Raw genomic sequence first — 19,942 nt, forward strand, 5'->3', positions numbered from 1 at the left:
TTACGGCATGTCACGTGCTGTTCTGAAAAATATCGTATCTGATATTCCTGAACCTTTGGCTGCTGGCATAACCAATGTCTTGAGATCGGTACCTTCCAGACTTTTTAAAACTGGAAAATACAGTGCCAGTGTATTAAAAAAGGAGATCCTAACAGTCCATCCAGCTATACATGGTGAGTCACCTAACATTACCGCTGGATATATTTCGTAAACCACATCAAATACTGACGAATCGATTCCACAGACCGAACGTGAGGAGAGGGGCTAGTGTAATTGGTTAATACAAACCATAAAAAAATGTACGGAAGTATGTTTTTTTAACACAAACCTACGTTTTTTTAAATGGAACCCCGTTAGTTTTGTTAGCACATCTGAACATATAAACAAATATGTAATCAGTGCCGTTTGTTGCATTGTAAAATGTTAATTACATCCGGAGATATTGTAACCTAAAGTTGACGCTTGAGTACCACTCCTCCGCTGCTCGATCGTGTGTATCGGAGAGCACCGAATTACGTAGGCATCCAAAGGGAACGGTGATGGACCTTAGGTACAGAAGAGAATGGAACAGCACATTACGTCCACATGCTAACACCTTTTTATTGGTCTTTTTCACTGACGCACATGTACATTACCACGAGGGGTGAGGTACACGTACAAACGTGGTTTCCGTTTTCAATTGCGGAGTGGAATAGAGTGTGTCCCGACATGTCAGGCCAATAGATGTTCAATGTGGTGGCCATCATTTGCTGCACACAATTGCAATCACTGGCGTAATGAATGTCGTATACGCCGCAGTACATCTGGTGTAATGTCGCCGCAGGCTGCCACAATACGTTGTTTCATTTCCTCTGGGGTTGTAGGCACATCACGGTACACATTCTTCTTTAACGTACCCCACAGAAAGAAGTCCAGAGAGGTAAGATCAGGAGAACGGGCTGACCAATTTATGCGTCCTCCACGTCCTATGAAACGCCCGTCGAACATCCTGTCAAGGGTAAGCCTAGAGTTAATTGCGGAACGTGCAGGTGCACTATCATGCTGATACCACATACGTCGACGCGTTTCCAGAGGGACATTTTCGAGCAACGTTGGCAGATCATTCTGTAGAAACGCGATGTATGTTGCAGGTGTTTGGGCCCCTACAATGAAGTGAGGACCAATGAGGTGGTCGCCAATGATTCCGCACCATACATTTACAGTCCACGGTCGCTGTCGCTCTACCTGTCTGAGCCAGCGAGGATTGTCCACGGACCAGTAATGCATGTTCCGTAGATTCACTGCCCCGTGGTTTGTGAAAACCGCTTCATCGGTAAACAGGTAGAACTGCAACGCATTCTCTGTTAATGCCCATTGACAGAATTGCACTCGATGATTAAAGTCATAACCGTGTAATTGCTGATGTAGCGACACATGAAACGGGTGAAAGCGCTGACGATGCAGTATGCGCACGACACTAGTTTGACTCAGTCCACCGGCTCTCGCAATGTCCCGTGTACTCATGTGTGGGTTCATGGCAACAGCAGCTATCACACCAACTGCACCCGCTTCTCCTGTGACGGGCCTGTTACAGACCCGTTTGCGTGCTACAACCATACCTGTTGCACACAGTTGGCGGTAGATGTTTTGCAGTGTGCGGCACGTTGAATGCTCTCTGTCCGGGTACCGTTCTGCATACACCCTGCAGGCTTCAGCTGCATTTCGTCGACACTCGCCATAGATGAGTATCATCTCCGCCTTTTCAGAGTTCGAATACACCATGGTCACAGTTCCTACAACACTACACTATCACAGACGTCTGGTAACACGGTGTACTACAGTTGGTCTGCGTGCGGAGACGAATGAAGAATAACAATAGCTGCAAGCGCTACATGCGGACACTGCGACAGCTAGACCAAACCACAACAGTGCACTACAGCCACACTCGTAAACACGGTCGTCATCGTAAACATGTCCCTGCAGATGCTGCTCGCCGACCGTGGCCCGTGTTTGTTACAACACGCAACTGAACGTCGGAGGTTTCAAGCGTCAACTTTAGGTTACAATATCTCCGGATGTAATTAACATTTTACAATGCAACAAACGGCACTGATTACGTATTTGTTTATATGTTCAGATGTGCTAACAAAACTAACGTGGTTCCATTTAAAAAAACGTAGGTTTGTGTTAAAAAACATACTTCCGTGCATTTTTGTATGGTTTGTATTAAACAATTACACTAGCCCCTCTCCTCACGTTCGGTCTGTGGAATCGGTTCGTCAGTATTTGATGTGGTTTACGAAATATATCCAGCGGTAACGTTAGGTGACTCACCCTGTATACCAATTTCTATACTACATATATTAGCAGAAGTGACTGAAGCTATAATTAAGAACCAACAGTTACGTTATTACGTAGACAACAACCTCATCCTGGATAACCAACATGGATTTAGAAGAAGAAACGTGTGATGTAATAACAAAAATAACGGAAATATTCGAAGAAAAGAACTGCATAGCTTTAATTCTTTGTGATCTAAGTAAGGGATTCAACTGCACTTCTCATAAGATACTGTTGACAAAACTAAAATCTTATGATATAAAGAGTGTCGTTTTTGAATCTGTCATCCTAGCTAAGAGACAGGTGGCAGAGTGTTTGTATCCAGGGAGCCATGTCTCACGAAGTAGGAAGGAATGGGGAAGGCAGAGAAGAAAGCAAAAATACTCGGGGGAGAGAATGGAGTCAAAGAGAGGGTAAGCCGGGAAACAACAGGATGGAAGGAGGGGGAGAGGGACCCTGGGACAGAGGAAGGGAGGGGGAGGTGAGGATCAGAATTGATAGGAGAGAGGGCATCATCTGGGAGGGAGAGTTAACGGAAGCCACCTTGGGAAATGAGATGAAGGGTGTAGAGGTGGAGGGTAGGGGGGACACAACGGTGAAGGCGCAGCAGTAGGCGGGGGTTGGTGAGAGGAGAGGAGCAACCAGGGGATTGGGGGGGGGGGGATCAAGTCAGCGGGAGGTGTTGAGGATGTGGATATGCTCGAGGGAAAGAAAGGAGCAGTTGGGGAAAGGAATCAGATCGTAGAGGATCCTCGTGGGGGACGGGAGGCATATATGAAAGGCGAGGTGGAGTGCATGGCCCTCAAGGATCTGGAGGGACTTATAGAATTTGGGGCAAGGGCAGATATTCCGACAGGACTGGCTTAACAGAGGATGGGACGGATTAAGAATTTGTAGGTGTGGAGGATGGTAGAGGGGCTACCCCCATGTCCGGCAAGAGAGGAGTTTAAGGAGACGGAGGTGGTTGTGGGCTTTGGATTGGCTAGAGTGGAGATGAGGGATCCAGGTGAGGTGATGGTCAATGGTGAGTCCAAGGTAGGTGAGGGTAGGGGAAAGGCAGACAGGACGGGTCTTCACTGCTGCTGTAGTGGCCTTATATAACACGTGGACGGCTTCTGATTTGTCGGCGATTACGTACTGCTGTCGCAGACGGTGTCAATGTCTGCGTTGGTGGCGCCACTATTTCCGTGGGAACGTAATCACTGCAAGGAATGTCTCTGCTTTTCCATGCACCACTCAGATAATATCCACTATCACGGTTAAAGTTCTTCTCGCTCAGTCTTATTTCAACAGCCTCCTTAATAACAGAGTCCCAGTATGTGGAGGCATGGGACAAAATTTTTGTTCCATCAAACAGTATTTTATGTTAATTAGTGAGGCTGTGCTCCGCATTTCCCGATTTCTCCAGTTCTCTATTTTTAATATACCGTGGTGTTCTATACAGCGGTCGGAAACGGTACGAATGGCCTGACCTATATAACTGCTTCCACACTTACAGGGGATATTATAAATTCCAGAGACCCTGAGGCCGAGACTGTCCTTAACGCGGCGCATCATCTCGTTAATTCTCTTAGGAGGACGAAAAATCGGTCTTATACCCCGTCTACCCAGGCCTCTTTCTGTTTTGCTGGATAAAGCGCCACAAAAAGGAAGAACGGAATCGGTGGTTTCTCCCGTGCAGCATTTTCACGTTTCCTTTTCTTGGAGAACTCTGCCTTTATATCGCGTGCACCATAGCCATTCTTTCCGAACACGTACTTCAGATGGTTAATTTCGAACTTCAAGTGGTCCTCGTCAGAAGCAGCTTCTGCTCTATGTACCAACGTGTTCAAAAGGGCTCTCTTCTGAACAGGATGATGGAAACTCTGTGCATTAAGATATAAATCTGTATGTGTCGGCTTGCAATACACAAAGTTACCGAGACGCCCGTCCGCCCGTCGTTGTATTAAAACGTCTGCGGCAGCCTTCCTTTCTTCTCCATCTCGACAGTGAACCGGATGTTCGGATGTATGCTGTTCATGTGTTCCATGAATTGTTCGAGAGCTTCTGCACCGTATGACCAGACCATAAATGTATCGTCAACATAACGATAAAATAAGGATGGACGGGGAGGAGCCGAATTTAAGGCACGTTCCTCAAAATTCTCTATAAAAAAGTTAGCAAATGACGGAGATAACAGAGAGCCCATCGTCATTTCATAAAATTTTCTTACTGGTCGTCATCACATGCCGGAACAATTTCATAGTTTCAGGAGGAAAAAGATTCGGCAGCATTTTCAATACGTCCTCCACAGCAACGTTTGCGAACAGCGATACCACATCCAGGCTGACTAAAATGTCATTTGGACCAACTCTAATCTGTTTGATATTCTCAATGAACATCTGGGAGTTTTCGATGTGATGTTCACATCGGCCGACTATAGATGTCATCAACTTTGTTAGGTATTTGGCCGGCTTGTAGGTAGAGGAACCAATTGCACTGACAATAGGTTTCAAGGGAATAGTATCCTTGTGGATCTTCGGTAGTCCGTACAACCTCGGAGGTCTACGAGCTTGGACTCTGAGGTTTTTCGTAACAACTTCTGGTAGACGGGAATTGTTCAGTAGCTCCGTAGTTTTTCTGCTGTACGTCGAAGTTGGGTCCCGTTTAAATGCATTTGTACGTACTGTCCAATAGTGATGTCATTTTGCTATAGTATTCGCTAGTATTAAGAACGACGGTGGAATTTCCTTTGCCAGCTGGTAATACGACAAGCTATTCATCTCTCCGAAGTAAACGGAGCCCCTTTCTCTCCCCTCTACTGATATTAGATTTGGAAGGCTAAGCTGAGGCCACAAAGCGACTGGTACTAAGTCTCACTTCGTCGGCGTCATCCTGTGCAAGATGCCGTACCGCCTGTTCTACTCCACTGATAAGATCCACGATGGGTATAGTACGTGATGTAGGAGCAAAATTCAAACCTTTATTAAGCAGCATAAACATTCCTTGCAGTGTTTACGTTCCCAAGGAAGCGGTGGCGCCACCAGCGCAGACAATGACACCGTCTGCGACAGCAGTACGTAATCGCCGACCAATCACAAGGCGACCAATCAGAAGCCGTCCACGGGCTACATAAGGCCACCACAGCAGCAGTGAAGACAGTCATTTGCTCTTGACTATAACGATGGAGGTTATGGTCGAAAGCTCGAGATTTTATCCAGAATTGAGGCAGTAAGAAAACTGAGAATGTTTTACGTATCAGTGCCGTCGCGAAAGACTACGTTTTCATACTATTCAGGGGTTTGAGATCCACACTAGCTCGGATTAAAGGAAAACTCGAAACAATTCAGAGGAAAGTTGCTAGAGTTGTTACCAGTATGTTCGAACAACACGCAAGTATTACAGAGAAGCTTCGGGAACTCACATGGGAATCCCTGGAGGGAAGGCGACATTCTTTTCGCGGAGCACCACTGAGAAAATTTAGAGAACCGACGTTTGAGGCGACTGCAGAACGATTCTACTATCGCCAATATACATTTCGAGTAAGGAGCATGAAGATAAGATTTGAGAATTAGGGCTCATATGGAAGCATATAGACAGTTGTTCTTCCGTCGCGCTGTTTGTGAGTTGAACAGAAACGAAAATGACTAGTGTAAGACGTGTATATTTCTATTGTCTATTGTAAAACCACAATGTATGAAAGATGTTTATATTTTATTAATAGGATTAAGTAGGAATAATTAATATTTGTCATGTTGGAAATAATGGTGGTAGCAGAAAATGTCTGCACCAAAGTATTGTTGGCAGGAAAGACAGCACATTCATATAATTTTAAAAAGGGCAGGAGAGACCGCGTATGGATACATTTTAAGAAAAGAGCGGGAAAGACCGCGCATTGATACATTTTGTAATGGTAGCAGGGATTGCCTGCACCAGAAAGCATTGTTGGCGGGAGAGACCGCACTTTAGCGTTCGTAGGAAGTCAGTAGTAAGTGAGAAGTGGAGCGAGTCGGTAGCAGGTCTGAAGCGAGAGGTTGAGAGGAGCGGTGTGCCTGCCAGCCACCAGCTATGAAACGGATGTACAGAGACATTAGCTAACTATTGGTTCAAATGGCTCTGAGCACTAAGCGACTAAACTTCTGAGGTCATCAGTCGCCTAGAACTTAGAACTAATTAAACCTAACTAACCTAAGGACATCACACACATCCATTCCTGAGGCAGGATTCGAACCTGTAGCGGTCACGCGGTTCCAGACTAAAGCGCCTAGAACCGCACGGCCACACCGGCCGGCTCAGCTAACTATTATCATAAGAGGAACTAATATTATCGAGTTATTTTTTTGAGAAACTCAAGACTACTGAAGGCATGTTTGCCTAATGCTAGTTGTAAGATTATTGTAAAAAGTAAGTCCCATTTGAACGTTTGTAATATCATTTCATTCAGAATATAATTAATTTTTGCCAGCAATACTGCATTACTGATTATAATCCATCCCAAAAACCATCAACGTAAAACTGCAAAATTTTGTTGTTGTCAAGAAAAAGTTTAACTATGAATTACGTAACGTCAGTCAAATTAATTAAAGAATAACGTCAGCTTTGCTATTAAAGAATAACGTCAGCTTTGGTAATAAATACAGCCACTTATTATGACAACCCACCAGCAGCTAATAAAGTATAGTAAAACAGAGTAAGTATATTCATGTCACAGTTCTATGTAGCAGTCAGATGGCGATCCAGTAACAGTAAAAAAGGTAAGGAACAGTTTTGGGTTATTGCAGATAACGACTGAGGGTCACGACGACGACACATTCTATGTTTCGTCGAAATAATCAGAAAATCACTTTTAATAAGCAGCAATTAAATTTGTATGCGAAGATTGAGAAAGAGAATATATTTCAAAGGGAAGATTTCATTTGTTATTGTTAAGCAAGAGATTGAAATCCCAAGGGAAGATTTCATAGGTTATTGTACAAGGGAAGGTTGCATAACATAAGAGATATAAAGGAGACGGGCAGGTTTCACTAGTAGTGGCACAGGGTACTCTTCATCACGCACCATATGGTGGCTTGCAGATGTAGCTATACAAATGGACGCGCTGAAGCTGTTCCGAGGAAGCAGCCTTAAAGATTAATGTAGTGTAATCTTAGGAGTGCTTCAGTTGTATCGTAATTTTTATGTTGGAAGTAACTAACGGTGGGAAACCGGTCCTGAGCAAGATCAGAAGTGTTGAACCTTTCCCATGGAGGGCAGCATGTAGTCTTAGGTGAAATAAGTAAGAAGTTGCCGTGGAGCGTTGCTTTAACTACTGCTGGCCGGAAAGCACAGTCCGACGACATGAAGGTTCAGCACCATGCACGCAAAAGGATCGTGAGACGGGCTAGCCACGCTCTGTAAAACCTGCAGCATGCAGTGATAATAGGCGTAGAGGGTAGGGCGGTATCACCACGACAGGGCTAGAACTGTGCACGAGCTATCTGACCGATAGCTGGGCAATAGTGCACAAATGCGCCCCAGGGCAGTATAAATAACTGTGAATATTGAGACAGGTTCTTTTGGAGCCCCGCACTACTACCACTACGCCAGGGCTACACTAGACGATGAGATGAATGGGTGGCACTAGCTGCAGCCAAGACCAGGTCGGGGCAGCCGCCTCTCGCACGAAGTCCACTCTGTAGTGTTTGATACCACAGCGCAATGGACCTGCCGTCTGTACACGCCGCCACCACACTCTAGCGCGTTGTGTCCTGTGCGCGTCACTGTAGACGATGCGGGCCAGTCGGCTGCATATGAGCGTTCGACATCAGAAGGCAGACGCAGCAAGGAGGGGGGCGCGTCGCTGATGACGGTGCCTTGGCCTACTGATGGGCAACTGGCTCGCTACCCGGTCTGGCATCAGCATCGCAGAACACCGATGCTAGTACCGTCCCCCTGGAGCAGAGGCCAGACACCCAATGATCATCGACAGTCTGCCGCGCCGAACTGGAGCATGTCTGCCTTTCATTGACGGTGGAGAAACATTGTAATTAATAAGATGTTTCCTCAAGCACAAGTCTGTCGCTGGGCTCCACCAGCCCACCACTCATCCCCGACCTCGGCCAACCGGACCACTACTGTGTGGTGAGCCGCTACAAAATACACTATGGGCCATTAAAATTGCTACACCAAGAAGAAATGCAGATGATAAACTGGCAGTTATTGGACAAATATATTATACTAGAACTGACATGTGACTACATTTTCACGCAATTTGGGTGCATAGATCCTGAAAAATCAGTACCAAGAACAACCACCTCTGTCTGTAATAACGTCCTCGATACGCCTGGGCATTGAGCCAAACAGAGCTTGGATGGCGTGTACAGGTACAGCTGCCCATGCAGCTTCAACACGATACCACAGTTCATAAAGTGTAGTGACTGGCGTATTGTGACGAGCCAGTTGCTCGGCCACCATTGACCAGACGTTTTCAGTTGGTGAGAGATCTGAAGATTGTGCTGGCCAGCGCAGCAGTCGAACATTTTCTGTATCCAGAAAGGCCCGTACAGGACCTGCAACATGCGGTCGTGCATTATCCTGCTGAAATGTAGGGTTTCGAAGGGATCGAATAAAGGGTAGAGCCAAGGGTCGTAACACATCTGAAATGTAACGTCCACTGTTCAAAGTTCCGTCAATGCGAACAAGAGGTGACCGAGACGTGTAACCAATGGCACCCCATACCATCACGCTGGGTAATACGCCAGTATGACGATGTCGAATACACGTTACCAATGTGCGTTCACCGCGATGTCGCCAAACAGGGATGCGACCATCATGATGCTGTAAACAGAACCTGGATTCATCTGAAAAAATGACGTTTTGCCATTCGTGCACCCAGCTTCGTCGTTGAGTACACCATTGCAGGTGCTCCTGCCTGTGATGCAGCTCAAGGGTAGCCTCATCCATGGTCTTCAAGCTGATAGACCATGCTGCTGCAAACGTCGTCGAACTGTTCGTGCAGATGGTTGTTGTCTTGCAAACGTCCCCATCTGTTCACTCAGGGATTGAGACGTGGCTGCACGATCCGTTAGAGCCATGCGGATAAGACGCCTGTCATCTCGACTGCTAGTGATACGGGGCCGTTGGGATCCAGCACGGCGTTCCGTATTACCCTCCTGAACCCACCGATTCCATATTCCGCTAACAGTCATTGGATCTCGACCAACGCGAGCAGCAATGTCGCGATACGATAAACCGCAATCGCGATAGGCTACAATCCGACCTTTATCAAAGTCGGAAACGTGATGGTACGCATTTATCCTCCTTACACGAGGCATCACAACAACGTTTCACCAGGCAACGCCGGTCAACTGCTGTTTGTGTATGAGAAATGGGTTGGAAACTTTCCTCATGTCAGCACATTGTGTCACCACCGGCGCCAATCTTGTGTGAATGCACTGAAAAGCTAATCATTTGCATATCACAGCATCTTCTTCCTGTCGGTTAAATTTCGCATCTGTAGCACGTCATCTGCATGGTGTAACAATTTTAATGGTCAGTAGTGTATATATACAGGGTTATTACAAATGATTGAAGCGATTTCACAGCTCTACCATAGCTTTATTATTTGAGATATTTTCACAATACCTTGCACACACATACAAAAACTCAAAAAGTTTTTTTAGGCATTCACAAATGTTCGATATGTGCCCATTTAGTGATTCGGCAGACATCAAGCCGATAATCAAGTTCCTCCCACACTCGGCGCAGCATGTCCCCATCAATGAGTTCGAAAGCATCGTTGATGCGAGCTCGCAGTTCTGGCACGTTTCTTGGTAGAGGAGGTTTAAACACTGAACCTTTCACACAACCCAACAGAAAGAAATCGCCTGGGGTTAAGTTGGGAGAGCGTGGAGGCCATGACATGAATTGCTGATCATGATCTCCATCACGACCGATCCATCGGTTTTCCAATCTCCTGTTTAAGAAATGCCGAACATCATGATGGAAGTGCGGTGGAGCACCATCCTGTTGAAAGATGAAGTCGGCGCTGTCGGTCTCCAGTTGTGGCATAGGCCAATTTTCCAGCATGTCCAGATACACGTGTCCTGTAACGTTTTTTTCGCAGAAGAAAAAGGGGCCGTAAACTTTAAATCGTGAGATTGCACAAAACACGTTAACTTTTGGTGAATTGCGAATTTGCTGCACGAATGGGTGGGGATTCTCTACCGCCCAGATTCGCACATTGTGCCTGTTCACTTCACCATTAAGAAAAAATGTTGCTTCATCACTGAAAACAGTTTCGCACTGAACGCATCCTCTTCCATGATCTGTTGCAACTGCGCCGAAAATTCAAAGCGTTTGACTTTGTCATCGGGTGTCAGGGCTTGTAGCAATTGTAAACGGTAAGGCTTCTGCTTTAGCCTTTTCCGTAAGATTTTCCAAACCGTCAGCTGTGGTACGTTTAGCTCTCTGCTTGCTTTATTCGTCGACTTCCGCGGGCTACGCGTGAAACTTGCCCGCACTCGTTCAACAGTTTCTTCGCTCACTGCAGGCCGACCCGTTGATTTCCCCTTACAGAGGCATCCAGAAGCTTTAAACCTCGCATACCATCGCCGAATGGAGTTAGCAGTTGGTGGATCTTTGTTGAACTTCGTCCTGAAGCGGCGTTGCACTGTTATGACTGACTGATGTGAGTGCATAGGCTTTCTCGGCTCCTGTCGCCATTTTGTCTCACTGCGCTCTCGAGCGTTCTGGCGGCAGAAACCTGAAGTGCGGCTTCAGCCGAACAAAACTTTATGAGCTTTACTACGTATCTGTAGTGTGTCGTGACCATATGTCAATGAATGGAGCTACAGTGAATTTATGAAATCGCTTCAGTCATTTGTAATAGCCCTGTAAATATACTCTGTAGTGGCTCAGCTGGCTGAGCGTGGGGCTGAGTAGTGGGCCAGTGGAGCCCAGTGACAGAGTGGTGTTTGAGCAAACACTTTGTAATAGAGGACGTACTCAGCTTCTATAGCAAGTGTCGCAAGGAATTTAGGAAGGTAGTCACTCGGCTGAATTATAGAAGCATCATGTTGAACCTCGAAAAATGTGCGCTGTTGATTTCTTCATAGCCCAACCATTGAAATACTCTAATATGTAAAAAATGTTGCATAACAAATAAGTATAACTTGTTGACATTCAAATAGGTGATGTAACTTTCCCATGTGGCTGAGTTATATGTTCTCCTGTTTCGTTAGGTGTGTATGGAAACAATGCCAAAGTTATCACAAATATGCTGAAAGACAAACAGAAAGAGGAACGACGTACGTTATCTTTCAGAGTGGACAAGAAGGGAGCGTTGAAGTTAGCCTTAATAATCCTGGTCACTTAACCAGTGAAGTCAAGAACTTAATCGAAAATAAAATGTACTTCAAACACATAACAGAAATCATATCTGCGTGACAACTAATTCTGATCCACAGAAGAGTTTTTGAATGTGTAATGCACATCCTGACAAAAAAATAGAAAAAAAAGAAAGTGAAACACCCAGAAGATATGGCTGAATGTCAGTGTAACTTTGCATACGTGCACACCATCAGTGGGTATGTAAAATGATTAGAGTTGCAATTCCCTGTGATGCGTAGAACAGCCACCAGAGTGCATTAGTGATGTTCGCGTTCAGTGTTGTTAGCAGGGCTGGTAGCGTATGTAAAGAGCGTGAGCAGCGTCAGATGTTGAGTGTTGACTGTGAAGGACACATACCACGTACCCACCAGAACAACGTTAGCAGCACCTGACAGAGTTCGAAATGGGCCTCATTACGGGTCTCTATTTAGCCGGCTGGTCGAATCGTGCAGTGTCCAGTTCTGTAAGGCATTCGGATACGGCAGTGGCCAGATGTTGGACTGCTTGGGAACGTGAGGGCAGCCATACCTGTCAAGGTTCCGGCCGACCGCGTCTGATCACAAGGAGGATCGCCTTACAGTGCACCAAGCATATCGTGGCCCATCTGGTCTGTGCCTGCCATCCAAGAACGAGTAATGGATTCCTTGCAACGTTCTATGTCATTCCACATCATCGGTCAGAGACTAGCGCAGTCGGGCTAAGGAATTACCATCCAATATGTAGGCCGTCGTGAACACCAAAACACAAGCGACCTCGCGGTTCTAGGCGCGCAGTCCGGAAACGCGCGACTGCTACGGTCGCAGGTTCGAATCCTGCCTCGGGCATGGATGTGTGTGATGTCCTTAGGTTGGTTAGGTTTAAGTAGTTCTGAGTTCTAGGGGACTGATGACCTCAAAAGTTAAGTCCCATAGTGCTCGGCGCCATTTGAACCATTTTTTTTTAGCCGGCCGAAGTGGCCGTGCGGTTAAAGGCGCTGCAGTCTGGAACCGCAAGACCGCTACGGTCGCAGGTTCGAATCCTGCCTCGGGCATGGATGTTTGTGATGTCCTTAGGTTAGTTAGGTTTAACTAGTTCTAAGTTCTAGGGGACTAATGACCTCAGCAGTTGAGTCCCATAGTGCTCAGAGCCATTTGAACCACAAGCGACCAGTGTTGGGAGTGTGACGTGACTTGGAAGCATGGACTGCTGTTGAACTGCGTTGCATTGTGTTCAGCGATGAATTACGGTTCTGCATTACCCTGCATGAACATCGTCGCCGCCGGCCGGAATGGCCGAGTGGTTCTAGGCGCTACAGTCTGGAATCGCGCAGTCTGGAACGGTCGCAGGTTCGAATCCTGCCTCGGGCATGGATATGTGTGATGTCCTTGGGTTAGTTAGGTTTAAGTAGTTCTAAGTTCTAGGGGACTGATGACCTGAGAAGTTAAGTCCCATAGTGCTCAGAGCCATTTGAACCATTTTGAACATCGTCGCCGGGTACGGTGGCAACCTGGAGAGAGGTCTAATTTTTCCTATGTTTTGGAGAGCCACAGCGGCGTTACTCCTAGCATCAGGTGTCAGGTATGACTTCATATCATGGCTGGTAGTGTTTAAGGGAACTCTGACAGCACAAGGGTACGTTACGGACGCCCTGAGTCCTCGTGTGTTATCTCTTATGCGACAATATAGTAGTGGCATTTATCAACAGGACAATGCCATGCATATACGGTACGTATCTCTGTGAACTGTCTGCGTAATGTTGCATTCACGTGGCCAGCAACAGCCCCAGATCTGTCCCCAATAGAATATTTGCGGGACCAGCTTGGACGTCAACTCTGTCTCAACGCTATTTTTCCAGATATCAAAAACCATTACATCATTTGTAGGCTAGCTTGCCTCAGGATACAACGCTCTTACGATACCCTTCCCAATCGAATCAGTGCGTGAATGCTGGTCAGAACGGGTGGTAGCGTCATACTGATATGTGGGCTCGTACTGTCAAGTTATTTGTAAATTTCACTCGATTTTATAATCACTGAAATAACGTCACATACCCTCTCAACCACGATACAAAAAACAGACTAAATCTAGATTCAGATTACTGTAAACGACAGTAATATAAAACTTAAAATTTGATTTTATCCATAATGGATAAAATTGGGTGGATAAAATTGTAAATAATCAGCGTGTTGGCACAATTTTCACTGAGAAAGTATAGTATCGCTGTAAACTGTCTCGTTCCACATCACTGCGAGAGATCGCAATTAAGATTCACGGAAAATGCAAACAATTAACTAATTGCACGTCGGAATCAAATACCTCAACTCAACGTGTGTGCTCTTTAGTATCACATGCTAACACAGGCTCAGCATAATAGTATATTACAGATTTTGAGTGTTGAATATCACTCAGGCGGTTTTTTGTTCTACTGATTTTTATTTGTATGAACTAGTTTTCGGCTTATTAGGCCATCTTCAGATACTACTGGCTATTGTTTACAAGGAGCTTGTGTTCTTACAAAACAGACTTCTGGACTAAGATACAACACACATACGATATTTAGTTGTGATATTGTCTTTGGAACTGTCAAACGGGTATTTTGACTTTTGTTCTGTAAAGCTGTTCTTTAATATAATAAATCACACTTTATGGTTTGTCAGTACCATGTATGACAACAATTAGAATTATTTAGAATGCACATTTTCTTGAATATAACAATGGCTATGACCCTGAATTAGCTGACAAAATCCTGCACAAGAAACAAAGATGGAAAATCTTGCCCTACATTTATGCCCCCTCTGCAATAACAACCACACCAAAAACCAACTGGTGTACTGTTCCATATCTAGGTAACTATCAGACAAACTAGCCAAAACACTGAAATCCCAAAACTGTAAAACATCATTTTATGTAAGAGATATTACAGCTAATCTCCTATACAACAGCAAGGACAAAACAGATAAACTAAACAATAGTGGGGTCTACAAAATAACCGGCACTGACTGCAATAAATTGTACATTTTGGTCACACGGGCTGGGCCATATCAACAAGGCTGGCTGAACATGAACGCAGCTGAAGATTAAATAAATCAGAGTCCACCTTTGCTGAACATGTGCTCAAAGAAGGACACAAATATCTAACACACACAGAAGTGCTACATATAGCCAACAAAGGCAGAAAACTCAGCCTACAAGAAGCACTTGAAATTAACAAACACTTAGCCCTAAATCTCCAGCTGGTTCTAAATGACCAATTGCAGCTTAGCACATCACTATTCTTAAAATTTACACAATACAGTAAACCTGCTACTAACCTCAAAGTGTCCCAATAGTAAACAAATTCACACCCCAATATAATGTAATATCCCTTATGTGTTTACATTCCTAACTGTAACTCAACTGTAACAATGTAATATTTGGTATTTATTAGTGCACAATTTTCCTAATAACAAAATGTAACCCCCAAAGAAAACATCGCTGTTGGATAACCAACAATTAGTGTCCAGTGCAACTGTTCACAACAAATACCAAAAAATAGTAATTTTGTAATAATTTGTATTCTAAATAATTCTAATTGTTGTCATACATGGTATTGACAAACCATAAAATGTCATTTATTATGTTAGAGAACAGTTTTACAGAACAAACAGTCAAAAGACACTTTTGACAATTTCAAAGACAATACCACAACTAAAGTTCGTATGTAAGAGCATTGTATCTTAGTTCAGAATGTTTGGTTCGTAAGAACACAAGCTCGTTATAAACAATAGCTAGTAGTTATCTGGAGAAGGCCTAATAAGCTGAAAACTAGTTCATACAAATAAAAATCAGTAGAACAAAAACCACCTAAGTGTTATTCAACCCTCAATATGTAATTGTTCTATCAAGAAGCGACAGAAGAATCCATAAATAAGATTAATAGTGCCTATTCCAGTTTTTCGTAAGTTGGTGCGTAAGCTCGTTGCGTTTTTGTTTAGCATGTTGGTATTCCGGTTGCTATGGGGTTATTTACGACTATCATTTTTCATTTGTAATTCACTGTTGCTGTTCGAGTTTACATATTGTCATTTTGCCATTTGAAGATAGTGAGTGGAGCTGTGGACGCTAGAAAATGGGGCGCCTTGTGGAGAACTCGGAACATTTCCGACAGATTCTTCTGTTTGAGTTCCACAGAGGGGTGACAGCAGCGCAGGCAGCCAGAAACATTTGCGCCATGTATGCGGGTAATACCACTGGACAGAGCTCGGCAAGAAAATTGATAATCGGGTATATGGGTACTGCATACTCTATGCCAAAACCACAACAATCAGCGTGTGGCCATATGTGCATCTCTGTCTCTTCGTCTATCTCGTTAACAACACCGACCATTCCTATCCTGTGTCGTTACTGGTGTCGAGAATCGGTGTCTTTATGTTAACATAAGGAAAAGAAAGGAATGGTTGAGCCCAAACAAAGCAGAAACTCCCCGTACAAAGGCCTGCACGCACCCACAAAAGATAATGTTATGTATGTGGTGGAACAGCGACTGTGTGGTGTACTATCAACTGCTTCCGCGAGGTGTAACCATCACTGGTGACTTTTACTGTCAACGACTGAGACGTCTTACAGACGCACTCCAAGGCCATGAACCAGTCAGACTGCGTGAAGTGGTGCTACTCCACGATAACGCCTGCTAGACTAACGAAAAACCCTAGGTACAGAAAAACCCTAGGTACAGAAGTTGGGCTGGTAATTCATTCCACACCTATCTTATTCACCTTATCTTTTTCCGCTCTGTATCAAATAATCTTCGAGGAAATCCTTTCCGGATGAAAATGCATTCCGAACACGGCTCTATGATTTCTTCGCCTCAAAACTAAATGATCTCTATAGTTACGGAACCAAAAAGTTGGCAGCCTGTTGTAAATAGTGAAGGAGAATTGATGACTAAAGTCTGTGTTGTGTGTATCTGTCGTGTTTATGAAACTTGCGGAAAACTTAGGCACCATGCCAGTATTCTGGATTTGTTTAAGTACATTGGTTTGTGTATCATGGAAATATTGTTTTTGATGTGCAGAATATTTTAGTTAAGGAGCAAGGCAATTTTAGGGAATACAATGGAAAATACAAAGAAATGTCACAACATTTAATTGGTCAACCACTGAGAGGAGGCGGGCAGAGAAAACTAAACACCAAACAAATTTTGTTGATCTACTACACTGACGTGCAAAACTTGTGGACGTGAGTAACATTCGGGTGATATGTCACTGCCAAGTACCATAAGACGATGAAACTTGGACCGTACATAGAAAGAACTGCTACAGCATAGTATAGAAGGTAACTGAAAGAAAGGGGTGTGGACACAGTTGCGTCTTTGCAAAGCTGGGATCACGTGTTGCAGAAGAAGGTCCTTAGAACGTGCAGATGTCATAGTAAACCTAACAGGCTTGCGAAGCGTGTTCTCCTCGAAGAAAAACGGACCGTGAATGAAGAAGCTTGTGAATCCACACCACACAGTCACGTAAGCTGAGCGCAGTGGAAGTTAGAGAACAACACGTAGCGGAGTAGAACCGCATATACGACAGTTCTGTGCATTCACAGCATCATGCAGAGTAAAATGTGCCTCGTCCGTCCAAAGAATGTTGCCCGGCCGCATGTTACCCATTTCCAAGCGCACCAAAAAACGAAGGGCAAAGACACGGCGTTGTAGCCTATCTTGGGGCTTCATTTGGTGCACATTCTGAATCTTGCAGGGATACCTGAGTGAAACGCGCTGCAAAATATTTTGAACTGTTGACCAGAGGAGTTTATAAAAATAAACTGAAATCACTTTTCCTTGACAACTACTATTTCACCGAGGAATTTATGAATAAATAACAATATCTGTGTAAGCGCGATACTAGAAATGTACCCCGTGGAGCTCTGGGGCTCCACAAGACCTATGCGAGGGCTCCGTCAAAATAACATCAACCTAAAGAACGAAGCACATCAAGTCTTTTTACACACTGAGAAAAATATCTCTTATAAATGTTAAATCGATGTTGGTCTTATAAAAGGTATTTTTTTCTTTCAGTGCATTATAGACTAAAATGAAGCGACAAGCTGCATAATAAATTTACAATAAGGCCACTTTCAAAAACTAGAAACCATATAATTTAGATTGTGCAAGTAGGTATGAGGTGACTCGGTACAAGTCACTAGGCATACACGCAGAGACCTTGTGGACACTGCCCTTTCATTTTTTTCCTCTCTCTCTCTCTCTCTGTCTCTTCTCATTTTTGCTGCACACTGTCTCATCTACATACGCTGTGAACATTCCATTACGCTTTCTCCAACTCTCTCTCATCCACAAACACCTTGAACCACCCCAAACGTTTTGGCCGCTCCTCTGACTGTGCCTCTCCGCCAGAAGCTGTACAGGATGTTCGGAAATTTCCGTTACAGACTTCTAGGACTTGTAAAGTGAGTGAGTAGACAGTATTTTGAAATGGAACCAATGTCCGGAAACGTACCGTTTCCATGCTACAATCATTAAAAACATTTTGGTAATGCTACCACTTTTTCAGGTATTCGACTAGGCTTGCCCCCGTACATCATCTGTCTTACAGTTCCACAGCCAAAGAAATTTCCCGTGTACTTGTTGAAGTGCTCTCTTCAACGTGATGCAGTACGGTCTCTTCCAATCCCGGTGTGCGGCGTCTCCTTGGCGTACCACTGCCACGTCTGTTGACGGTGAAGATACAGCTTCTCGAAGCCGTTGCGTAATTGTGGCGGAAAAGGTAAGCGATGGAGTCGGACATTGTGGAGAACTACACTATGTGATCAAAAGTATACGGACACATGGCTGAAAATGACTTACAAGTTCGTGGCGCTCTCCATCGTTGATGCTGGAATTCAACATGCTGTTGGCCCATATTTAGCCTTGATGGCAGCTTCCACTCTCGCAGGCATACGTTCAATCAGGTGCGGGAAGGTTTCTTGGGGAATGGCAGCCCATTCTTCACGGAGTGCTGCACTGAGGAGAGGTATCGATGTCGGTCGGTGAGGCCTGGCACGAAGTCAGCGTTCCAAAAAGTCCCAAAGGTGTTCTATAGGATTCAAGTCAAGACTCTGCGCAGGCCAGTCCATTACAAGGAGGTTACTGTCATTAACCACTCCGCCACAGGCCGTGCATTTTGAACAGGTGCTCGATCGTGTTGAAAGATGCAATTGCCATCCCCGAATTGCCCTTCGACAGCGGAAAGCAAGAAGGTGATTAAAACATTAATGTAGGCCTGTGCTATGATAGTGCCACGCAAAACAACAAGGAGTGCAAACCCCCTCCATGAAAAACACGGCCACACCATTACACCACTGCCTCCGGATTTTACTGTTGACACTACATACGCTGGCAGACGACGTTCACCGGGCATTCGCCATACTCACACCCTGCCATCGGTTCGCCACATTGTGTACCGTGATTCATCACTCCACACAACGATTTTTCACTGTTCAATCGTCCAATGTTTACGCTCCTTACACCATCGAGGCGTCGTTTGGCATTTACCGGTTTGATGTGTAGCTTATGAGCAGCCGCTCGACCATGAAATCCTAGTTTTCTCACCTCCTGCCTAACCGTCATAGTACTTGTAGTGGATCCTGATGCATTTTGCAATTCCTGTGTGATGGTCTGGATAGAAGTCTCCCTATTACACATTACGACCCTCTTCAACTGTCGGCGGTGTCTGTCATTCAACAGACGAGATGGGCCTTTACGCTTTTGTGTTGTACGTGTCCCTTCACGTTTCCACTTCACTATGGACATTTGGAAATTTGTGGTAAGGTCTTATGGGACCAAACTACTGAGGTCATTGGTCCCTAAGCCTAGACACCACTTAATGTAACTGAAACTAACTTTCGCTATGGACAATTCACACACACCCATGCCCGAAGGAGGACTCGAACCTCCGACGGGGGCAGCCGCAGGGACCGTGACAAGGCGCCTATGACCGCGCGACTTCACTATGACATCGGAAATATCGGACCTAGGGATGTTCAGGAGTGTGAAAAATCTCGCGTACAGACGTATGACACAAGTGACACCCAATCACCTGACCACGTTCGAAGTCCGTGAGTTCCGCGGAGCGTCCCATTCTGCTCTCTCACGATGTCTAATGACTACTGAGGTCGCTGATATGGAGTACCTGGCAGTAGATGGCAGCACAATGCACCTAATATGAAAAACGTATGTTTTTTGGGGTGTCCGGATAGTTTTTATCACATGGTGTATCTTGATAAAAGCGACGAGCAGCTCTTCCATTACCGTGAGCTTTGCCGTTCA

This window comes from Schistocerca piceifrons, chromosome 2, assembly GCF_021461385.2.
Source record: "Schistocerca piceifrons isolate TAMUIC-IGC-003096 chromosome 2, iqSchPice1.1, whole genome shotgun sequence".
In the NCBI taxonomy this organism is placed as follows: domain Eukaryota; kingdom Metazoa; phylum Arthropoda; class Insecta; order Orthoptera; family Acrididae; genus Schistocerca; species Schistocerca piceifrons.